General features: G+C 35.2%; 1 pseudogene; it reads right to left on the minus strand.

The window, feature by feature from the left end:
- Positions 1 to 7,134: 7,134 nt before the first annotated feature.
- LOC113358237 lies at positions 7,135 to 11,499 on the minus strand (annotated as a pseudogene).
- Between the last annotated feature and the right edge of the window lie 202 nt (positions 11,500 to 11,701).

Consider the following 11,701-nt stretch of genomic DNA (forward strand, 5'->3'; position numbering starts at 1 on the left):
GAATTCCTTCATCATAAAATTGATTGCCCAGTGCGACACCGTATAAGCGAAACCCTTAAGCAACCAACGGTAATCAGAGTATGCCATTTATCTTGTTATCTTGATGATATCATTCTTGGTGTACTGATGGATAACTTCTTATACCGTAACCATATTGTTTTGATTCCCATTAAGTAGTTTTTTCAAACTTCCATGAGACCCTTCCGCTATACTTGTCGCTTCATTCTTATATTGTCTGTGTTAGTAGGTGTACGCATACACAATTTTTTCTTTATACGGGTCCAACAATTTCTTCAATCAATAAACCACAACTTTATCGTGATCCTTTTTCCAAATCCCAATAAAACTCTCAAACTAAGATTTGCATTCCGCCTGGGACATTGAATGTACTATCAAATCCCAATGATGTTAAAAAGTCTTCCACTTTAACTCACCCTCTTCATACTCTTGTGTGCTTTTCTTATCCTCCTCCTCTCGTTGTTCCGGAGTTAGTTTACTAAGACGCCCATCTTCAGCCATCTCACGAGTAGTACCCTTTTGAGGCTTTAGATTGATTTTGGATATGACCCCTGCAATACTTCTGATAATGCATTGTATGAGCCATGTGCAAACAAAATGCTTCGCATCCAGGAAAACTATTGTTGATAATTTTCGTTGTTTTAGGGAAGATTCTGGAAAGTTCCAGAACCCACTAGATATTGTTATTTTATGGAAATACAAGGTTTCCTAGTTTGGGACAATTTCTATATGGAGATAAGTTACCTAAATTACATCAGGTCTCCTAGTTGGTTAAGGTTTCCTTTCCAAGGAGACTAATACTTGGGAATCAAGTTATGAATACTATATAAGGAGGCGTATATGGTGATTCTTAGACATGGAATTTAGTAGGGAGTTAGAGAATACACAATGTAGTTCTTTAAGGTTTTGAGGGATTCCATCCCACCTCTCGGGGTGGACTTTAGAGAAGAGAGAGACCATTCTCGGGTGTTGTAAGATACACTGTTGATGTTGAGAGAGTACATCGTTATGGTTTTAGGGAGAATAGTTCATTGAAGAAATGTTCGTTATGAAGATATGGAAGACATAGTTTAGTGAAGAGAAGATCACCTTGTTCGTTGATGGTGAAAAAGACATGTTGGAAGAGACATCGTTTAGAAGGAGATCATCTCGTTATGTGAGATAAGTATTATCTTGTTTGGTTAGACATTATTCGGTAATTTTGGAGTGTTTTGTTCATGAGAGTTATTTTAGGGTTCATGATCAACACAATGTTGGATCATAGTTGTTGATTGATTCGTCAATCATTAAGTGTGATTCTGTGTTAGTGGTTCCATAATAATGAAGAAGTCGTAGCCATTTTGGTGGATGTAGGCATATTTCCGAACCACGTTAAATCCTGTGTGATTTACTTATTGCTTCTTATGTTTGTTTGCATCATCTATCTTTCATTCTACGTTGATCCAAATATTTAGTATCATGTGGGTAAATTCGAGTTGGATTTCCCTAACAAGTGGTGCGGTTAAGTGATAGTTTCCACAACAACTACCTCTATGATGTTTATTAGTGCTTTATCCTTATCTGTTACTATGATCCTTGGAGTTTGATCCCCACTTTAAATCTCCTTCAAAGTTTCTAGCATCCAAATAAAAGTATTATCATTCAACCGATCTAGAAAACCTTACGCCAACGTGAAACATTGTTTATCCGAAGTGTGGAATGCAATGCAAAACAATGACATGTTGTACTTGTTTGAATTGTAAGTACAATCTATTAACAAAACTTGATAGAATCATTGGGCCAATTTGGTCATCTCCGAATACGCCAAGAAAATAGGAGTCACATTCTCACCCATTACGGTCTTCCTCATTGTATAGTTGTGTTGCTCGGCTAATCTTGAGATTATTCTGTAACTGCTCTACCCTACCATTACGGTCTTCCTCTTGCGGCGTAAATTTCCTCAAAACGAACAATTTATTCTCATCATTCTCCTTAATATTCCTAAGGATGTTAGTTAATGTACTCACCTTCATTAAATTTACCGTTTTTCTTTCATGTGGTTTTAAATCACAAACAACAGAGTGTCCAATAAAAGATTCCGGATCATCATAATTATGACAACCATTTATTAGTTTAGAAAGCTTGTATACACCATTGGATTTATTTACTATAATATTAAACGAGAAATCATGATTCTTTGTAAAATGACGAGCGTACCAAGTACACCACAATCTTTTCGATATCCACCTATAAGTCTGATACATTGTGTGATCTAATATAGACAAAGAATGTCAAGAAGATAGCAAACCAGAAGGTATACATTGGTATATAGTATTAGTTCGAAACCGAGCTCAATTTTAGGGATCAACCCAAGTGTTGTATTTTCGTACAATGTATTTACTTTTAATAATAACTAAGACAATAATTATAATTGCGAAAGTAAAAGTTAAGACATTGTTAACGAGGAAGCCGCAAATGCAGAAAAAAACCGGGACCTAGTCCAGTTTTGAATACTTTTAGAATTAAGCCGCTATACAAAGAACACAACTAACTTCGTATAGTTGAGACCAAGTAAACTACCCCTACTTACCTAGTTTCCTCAGTATCCCGGTGCCTACAACCAATATGGACCACGCTCGCAAATCCTAAGATAAATTCCACTATCTTAAGTTGCTTCAGCCGTTGTGAATACTTCTAGCATTTAACTCCTTTGGATCGTCTTCCGAAACAGTAAAGGACCAATCTGTTCGATAACCACTCTTATAATCTCACGAAGTAAATCAGAGATTATATAGTTGAGTTCAACAAAGGATCTTCCGTTTAATCCAATAAACTCCTTTGTTAGGTAAGATCTACTAAGATCTAGATTATCGAAATAACCAGATCTAGGTATACAAACTATCAAATTTGAACACTAAAGAATAGCGCCAAATGATAGATTGTCGATCTAATACGACTATCAATCGATTGTTTATCAAAGATAAACAAGATCTAGTCGGATCCCAGCGGATCAAGTTTGTGCATGAAGTTAAATCACAAAGATACGAAACCAATAAGAAATCTTTTTGTCTTAAAATTTTCAACGTCTTCTTTTGTACATGCATAACCAAACTTGATTCCAACTTATGGTCGATCGCGCACATAACGAAGTATGTTAACAATGGATGATCACAAGCCAACGTCAGATCTAAAGACATATCTGAACTATTGTTAATCCCTTGATCTAGTTTGAGTGACCTTATGTCAGAAGATAAGGCTCTCAGGAATAATCAAACTAGAATCAAGGTTTAACAACCATTAGTCAATCAAATTAATAGTCGAAAACTAAAATAACAATGCAAATTATAATTTCCCACCAACGGTAATAGTGAATGCTTTTTGATCCCAGAGAAGTATTTAAACTAGCGGACGTAAGAGATTCACCTAATTAGGTTACTTTTCTCTCCAAGATAGTATTACGAGTAATACTATTAGTCAGCTGCAGCAGTGATTACAAATTGAAGTGCCTGCCTCAGGATGAGTTTGTAAGAAGAACAAACTTAATTATTTATAGATCAAGGTAGTTTGGACACCACGGAATTTCCATAATAGAAAATATTCTCAAAATATGCAATAAGCACTCAATTCGATTTGTCTAACTCCAACCAATATCCAACTGTCATACCGAAATCCCTCTTAGACAACTCAATATCAGCTAGCGCTTAACTAATATATCTTCCAGAGATATGTTTTGCTTGCTGGAAAAATAAAACATATATACTCAAAAATCTTAATAAAAAGATTCTCAAACATTTTGGTTTGATATCTCACCTTGAGTATCAAGGAATGTCAATAAAATATAAAATTTGTACACATGTTCAAATTACTCACTATGTCAACATCTTGAAATTTCCTATTTTGCAAACCCAATTTCCAAAACCACACAAACCCTAAAGTGTACGTGACAACAGAAATCAGTTTTTCTTATAGGGATCTGTTATATCTTAGTTCCCAATGCAGGTAAGGATCGATTCTACCTTAGTTCACCGTATATGTAAGGATCGCTTCTGCCATGGTTTCCAACGTAAGTAGGGATTGGTTGTACCGTGATTCCCTATATAAGTAGGGATTGGTTGTATCGTGATTCCCAATATAAGTAGGAATTGGTCATGTCTTAGTTCTAGGCTTTGGTCTAACATTTGTCCAATACTATGCTTTGGTCTAACATTTGTCCAACATTAGGGCTTGGTACCTGGACCAGACGTTGACCTACGTTGACTGTTCATAACCAGACTTTAATAAATTTGTAAAATAAAAATATTTTAAAAATAACGAGTTTATAAGTGTACCCTTCGGGTAGGTTTATTCCCTAAAAATAGGTCGAGAATCGAGATTATCCATTCCCAATTCTTCTCCTCTTCTCCTCCCTACTCTTTGCTGCAGCTGCAAATCGATATTGAGGAAGAATTGTGCTTTACTATTACAAGAACTTTGTTGGTGTCACTGCCATGAAGATGAATTGTTAATTCGAGAAGAAATAAGCACTGGTTTGAATCAGTGAACAGGCAGAAAATAATAAATTAGGGTTTACAGAGATTAAAGATGAGTTTTGATGGAGGAGATCAAGGATGAAGACTCGAACAAATAGGGGATGTGTCTGTGTTGATTTCGGGGGTAAGATTTAGATGGGATTTGAAAGATTGTGGTTGAATCGAAGATGGTGGTTGATTTAATGGTTGATTGATTTGCTGAAGGTGGATTAGAGAACGATGAAACAAGATCTGTAGTCATTGAGTAAAGCAGTGAATAAAAAGATCGAACGGTTTCTTTAACTGAGATTTGAAGCTAGTGATGATAAGTCCACAATCTCGAAAGGAAATTCTCTTGGTACTTCAGGAAACTACCGAAATACGCATAAGAACAGTCGGTGTTTAATTGATGATGAAGACAAGGGGGTAACTAATCAATCTCCTATTACGCAATCCAATTACTGTAATTAATGACAGAATTATGACTAACCCATTATTGCAGTTCATAAAACAAATGTGCACAAATATCAAAATCATGAAATTAAATTTATCCATCTAACAATTGCATCAACGTTTTGATTGAAAAGGGAAAACATCATAAAATTTCTCCTCATGAAAATCGATTTCAGACTCAATAAGAGTTGAATCTCTTCTTAGTCTCGTCTAGAGCAGATAAGTGATGATGAGCACCAAGGGTACTGGTCTTCAACGAGGTACTAAAAATGGCAGAGGTGTAATTTCTATGAGGAGTTCTTCTGTTTGCTAGTGATATTAGAAGAAATGCAGCTTTCTTCATCATTTTACTCAAAGAAATCGTCATTTTTGCAAAGGTTTTGTCTCGATGTTTTGATGTTCCATAATGGTTTTAGAAGGAAGAGAACCCTCATTGTAATTAGGAGTCTGATAAGGGTTTGATGGTTAGATTTATGAATGAAATCAGTGAATGGGTTAAGCTTGAATATGAGTATTGCGGATCGAGAGATGTTATTGGTGGTCTGAGATGGATGCAATCAAGGATATTTGTGATGTTTATGAGTGGGGAAGATCCACATAACCAACAGTTGGATAAGAGATGGAATAAGTGGAATAAGATTTTTTTTTGAAGGAGTTCAAAAATAATTGGTAAGATTGGTGTTGCACCATGGATTCTCTATATTGAGAAGCTAAGAAGAAGTTGAGAATTTTGTGAATATCAAAAAAGCATAAGGGTTTTATAGTAAACACATTAATAGTTAAATTTTATATTAATTTCTTAATAATTACTAAACAGAAGTTAGGACTTAACCTAGTCAATGCGGGTCAACGTCTGGTCCAGGTACCCAGCCCTAACGTTGGACAAATGTTAGACCAAAGCCTAGTGTTGGACAAAACCTGAGTACCAAAATCTAATTATTCCTTAATGAAAACCGAACCACCAATCCATTTGATTTCTTTCAATTACGAAACAAGTTTATAATTCTACTTTCTCGAATTCATGTAATCAAACATAGTTTTCTAGACATGAAATCAATATTAAGTTCATTACACAATCTAGTAACAAGTTACGGAGATTATATCTATGTCGCAATTACGAAGTTCAAAAGATAAACGTTATACTTCGTAGTTCAATATATCAAGGTTGTAAAACAACTTGTATATTCTTCCTTGAAACTTTGGTCATAACAAGACGATCAAGCCTCTAATACTAGAGTTTCATGTTTATAACTTCGCATATTATGTTTTCAATCTAAACGATTTGAAAATAACGATATAGAAATGAAAACAAGTCAAGTTTTATAGTACTAACCTCAAGTAGAAGGATGATGTCTTCATTGATGTCGACACGTCTTCGGATTCTTCAGGTCTTCAAAGTAACACTTGTATGTCTCAACATTTATAGACTTCCTAGTCTAACCTAACAAAGTTAACTCTAGTAATTGTTAGAGCACTGCTCGGCCGAGCTCGCAAGCGTTGCTATCTCAAGCTTGTTTGTCTATGTTAGTGATCAAAACTGCAAGTCTTGATTTCTAGTCTACTTATAGTAATGTCTCGGACTAGGATATATTGTGTAGTTGAGCATTAGACTTCACGACGTTCATCAATTGAAGACGAAGAACTACTAAGGAGAGCTTGTGGAACTTCATCAACAAAAGGTACGTGGAGACTAAAACTCATCTATCACTTGGAAAGTCTATTTATACTCTATCTCTTATATTGAGACAAAAGTCTTATTACTATATAGTATTCGATTATGCACATTTGAGATTTCGAACTGAGTTTAACTCGCTTACATATTTCTCTAAATATGTGTTGGTAAGCTTTCGCTTCAACCAACACTAGTGAAAAGAAGTTGTTTTAAGATAGTTCGGAAGTGTCGTATTAGAAGGTCATAAGACACTATTGAAATGCAGCTGAAAGTGTCGGAGATTCAGTGTCTTTTTCTGGAACGACACTTTCAGTTTGCCTCAGAATTACCTCAGAATTACGATGCTTTCCTGTTGTCGCTAGGTAAGACACGTTGATTTAATTTTATATTATAAAAAAATAGAAATTCAGTTGAATCCCAAATCAGATCTTGCTGACAGCAGTATTTCTGACTGAGATTAAATGAGATTGACTTATACTCATTTACCCTGAAATAAAACTTGTATTTATCTCAAATGGCCAATTAAATAAATACCATTGTACAGGTTACACAATCCATAACTGAATTCAGTTTACAATTAGTTTATTAAACTTCAAAATCACAAATGAAAATAAATAATCAGGCCTTGAAGTCATACAAGTCATCATAAATAATCAAGTCCTGAATTCATACAAGTCATATCTAAGTTCTAAGGCTCATAAAGACAACTACAAACCAACAAAACGAGATCCTGCCGGATGATGAACTGTGCCAACGGTTCTAAAATGATGCACCTACAACAAACAAAAGGCTTTAACATCACCGAAGTATAAGCAAGTGTGAAAAAATCACAAAAAAGTGAATATACTAAATGGATCAGACAAACACTATCATACAAGCACCATTTACTACCAGATCAGTTGAAGCATCAAGAATCAAGGATGTATTACTATGGATGGACATCGTTGTCATCATCCTCTTGAGCTGCTGCTACTGTTATCGCTACTGCACCTTGTTTTTCAATTTCTCTGCAAGCTTTCTTAGGTTGTCCAAGTTCTCAGGCCCTGCAAACAAATTACGAACTTCTTCATACAAGATCCCAGGATGCCATTAAACTGTCCTAACTTAACTCCTAAGTAAATAGGAACATAGAACAGGGATGATATCTTGCAGTTCTGCGACAAAGAAGTACAAGCATTAGGTGATCAAATGTTGGCAGCAAATCAGAGGCTCGAATATTTCGTTACTCAAAAGGCATTACAGAATATTCATGCACGAAATAGCACTATAATGACTAAAATATATACAAAAAACTCACATTTGAATAACCAATAAAACGATGAACAAGAATGTGAAAAATCAGAGGATCATATAACTAATGACGCATTCGTTAGTGGGGCTTGCTTACAACTGACGCACTTATTGGCCAACATGGCAACAATCATGGTGAAGTAAAGGAATTGTCATATACATAAATATAGATAGATGGGAACAATAGACATAGACGTCAACCAAATTAACAGAAGGAAAGCATATACATGAGTAAAGAAAAATAACAAAGGATTACTTTTCGTTTGAGGAAATCCATTAATGATCCATGTGTTTGCAGCGATTGAGCCTTAAACTGAGCAGAAAAGTGAACGATATACATTATAGCAAATACCAGGAATCATACCAAAGCAACAAAGTTGACTGTATACCACTGGGACACCTTCCATTATGGTTACCTTTAGGGTTCAAAAATTGGATAAATGAATCATCCTTGAAAATGTTGACTTTCTCAATAACTGGGATCACATTCACACCTACTCTCTTTAGAGTGCTCTAGAGCCTCTTTCCATCTGCGGCAGCATTTTTGAGTACAACCTTCTTTTTTCTGTGATTAAGAGGGAAAAAAACAAACAGCACAACGGAATTTATGAGCACATGGGTATTAAGAAAACAAGACAAGCAAACCGGAGGAGAGTGAAGAAAACACGAAGTTGAGTTCCATTTGCAAGTCTGCATGAATCTATAGCAAATATAATTTCAACCGCAATTTCTCACAAGACACATACATAAGCAATTTGAAAGAAAAACGACAAAACTTTTGAAAAAATAGAAAACAAGAGAAAAAACCAAAAAGAAAATTAGAACAATATGTTAGCATTTATGTGTTTTGCGCAACAAATCTCCATTTGGTTAAACTAATCTTGTTTAAACTATGTTAAGTCGGATTAGTCTTAATCCGCATTAAGGCATGTTTATGGTATTAATCATGCACTAAAGACTAGCTTAAGGTTAATGCTATATAAGGTTGAGTCTAAGCATAACATGTCTTTTAGCTCGACATGTCATATGAGCTGTCCTTTGTAGCCATGAGGTGTCATCCAACTCATGATGGAAAGGTTGGATTGACATGTGGCAAGCATGACTAGGACTCCCTTCTAGCCTCACAAGTTTTCTTTAAAAGCAAATCAGTTTTTATCCATCATCAAGTAATGTGAGGAAATAGAAGTTGATGATAAGTCATGAAGGTTTAAGTGTCTTGAATGTTTTTATTTCCTTGTACTACAACCTAACTTTGTATGAATCATATCTAGTGTTCTAACTTTGTATGGTGCTGATTTCAGTAAATTGTTGAGTATCTAATACTAGGTTCAAGTATAATTTCAGCATGTAGTTTGCTTAACGGATGTTTAGTACTTAAGCATAAAGGTTAAGGAGCTGAAATGCCAACACAATATACCTTCATACACTACCCTTTCCACCAGCAAGCACGGCACCAGCCATCTTCATGAGCTTATCCATGTTCATCTGCATCAAACAACATTGAATCAGTAAAATTAACGACTTCTATATCTGATAATAGAGCATTTGGAGTTCTTAAAAAACAGAGATACAGAAACAACTTCAGGACCTCCAAAGTAAACAAGTACAAGTATCGCCTTTTGACAAATGTATGCTCAAATTATTTTGTGCCTTTTGGCGAAGACACATGACATGTATGTTCAAATGCACTGTCCAGCATGTTCTTTTGCATGTCTAAGCACTTAAATGGAGTTTAAAAAGGAACAACGTCAAAGAGAAACTTAAGCTTCGAGAAACTAATAGGTAACATGATTTGCAACTTTTACTTGCCTTAATGTTCGCAACTTTCATTCGGAATTGCACAGCTCCAGGTTGCCTGAGAACCTGTGAGGAATAGCAGCACTAGATCCTTAGCATCGGAAGCACAACTAGCAGCACATAAGCCATATATACTATGAAAGTACTTATGACAAGGCAAAGTCATGCTTCAAATCGACATCCCGTACTCTGCGGAAATGGTTGCCAGATAACTACATTATAGATAGAACCGCCAAAGTCTCCTACACACCCTACTAGAATAACCACCGACTCCACCAAGGGCACTCTCACATCATGCACCTCCAGGTTTGGCATATGTCCAGAAACCTTCAACGAGATCATTTATAGTTAAAACACATGACTTTACGGGGCAAACATTCTGAGACAAGATAGCATATAACCTACTACCAACAGTCATACAGATATTCCTTAAAAATGATAATTCTATGAAAATTATACCAAAATATTAAGAGGGTTCTGTATCAATATGAAGTGCTTTCCCTTTTTCAACAAGTTGCTCAAAGCAAATTAAGATGGATATCTCAATACCAACAAGCGATATATAAACTTGCACCTGTGAGCATTTAAAGTTAACTATTAGAGCCATTACAATACATAATAATTTAATAACCATTACTTTACAGCAGAATACCTCAATAATAAAACCGTATACTTAGAGACTCCCTAGCACTCTTTGCTATAATACCGGACCTAAACAGATGAATCAATTTACTAAACACAAATGAATATGAACTAAGAAAAAATAATTTATGTGGATGAGCCATTTTATCAAACAGATGAACATCAATACGGGCAATAAGATCTGCACTTACACTTCTCCCTGATATCATCATTTTACACAACAACAAAAACCATTGACTCAAACAGAAAATAATTATCTGGGTGAGCAAACAGAAAATATTATCACAAACATCAGAGCTTGTTGTACACCAAACAAACCCATCTATCAATTACTAAAAACAGTAAGAACACAAATAAGTATCAAAGACAAAAATCATTCAAATCAGTCAAATGAAAGATTTTAGTTCTTCTCACCATTGGGAAACCTTAAGTTGCTTCAAATTAGCCTTCTCTGTATTGTATAGATCAAAAAAATACAAACCCGATTAAATCAACAGTGAATAGAGAGGATCTACAAACTTAAACATCCCTAAATCAAAACCCAGTAAACATAGATCAGGGCTTTAAAAGCTAAGCAAAATCAAAAGAAATGAGATAGATGGTAAGATGCAATCATCGCTACCACCATTAAAACCCACCTCTTCTTCTTCTCCCGTCAATAAACATCCAATCTGTTCTTTTGCAAATAAAAAAAAAACAAAAGGGATTTTAATTTCAATCAAAAAACAAAGACGAAAATAGGGAAAATAGATATTTGAAAAAAATAACTTGAAAAATTCTAACACTGAATACCTAATCCCGACCTAAATCTTAGACAGGATCAAATTAAGGTTTGTAGATCGAAGAAATTCGTTACAGATTCAACAAACTGATGTGTTTTCTTCGATTTGTTGTTAAGTTTGTAAGAGACGGCTAGGTTTTTCTTTCTCACAGTGATAGTGAGATGAATAAGGTGAAGAGAAAGAAATTGGTTAGAGATTCAACTCTCGGTGAGAAAGAAAGAAGAATAAGGTGCTGCTAGTGGTGGTAGTTTAGTCGTGGTGAAGAGAAATATTTTTCTTTATCCGTGAAGGTGATGGAGAATGAGAAGTCAAAAGAGAGAGACCAGCGAAGGTGAGGGAGGAGAAAGAGAGTCTCTGAGAGAGAGGCGGAGAAAAAAAATGTAATTCGGTTTCTCTCTCCTTTGGGATAGATAAGGAAGATGCTATTTGATCCTACCAGCTAAACAATTCGACTCGTGCGTCGTTCTAGAAGTCAACTAAAGACCTAGCACAACGACAAATTGACTTTAATCAAGGGCAAAACAAGTATTGTTGTCTAAGTCAACAAAAGTCTTAGCACA

Source organism: Papaver somniferum, chromosome 3, assembly GCF_003573695.1.
Source record: "Papaver somniferum cultivar HN1 chromosome 3, ASM357369v1, whole genome shotgun sequence".
Classification (NCBI taxonomy): Eukaryota; Viridiplantae; Streptophyta; class Magnoliopsida; order Ranunculales; family Papaveraceae; genus Papaver; species Papaver somniferum.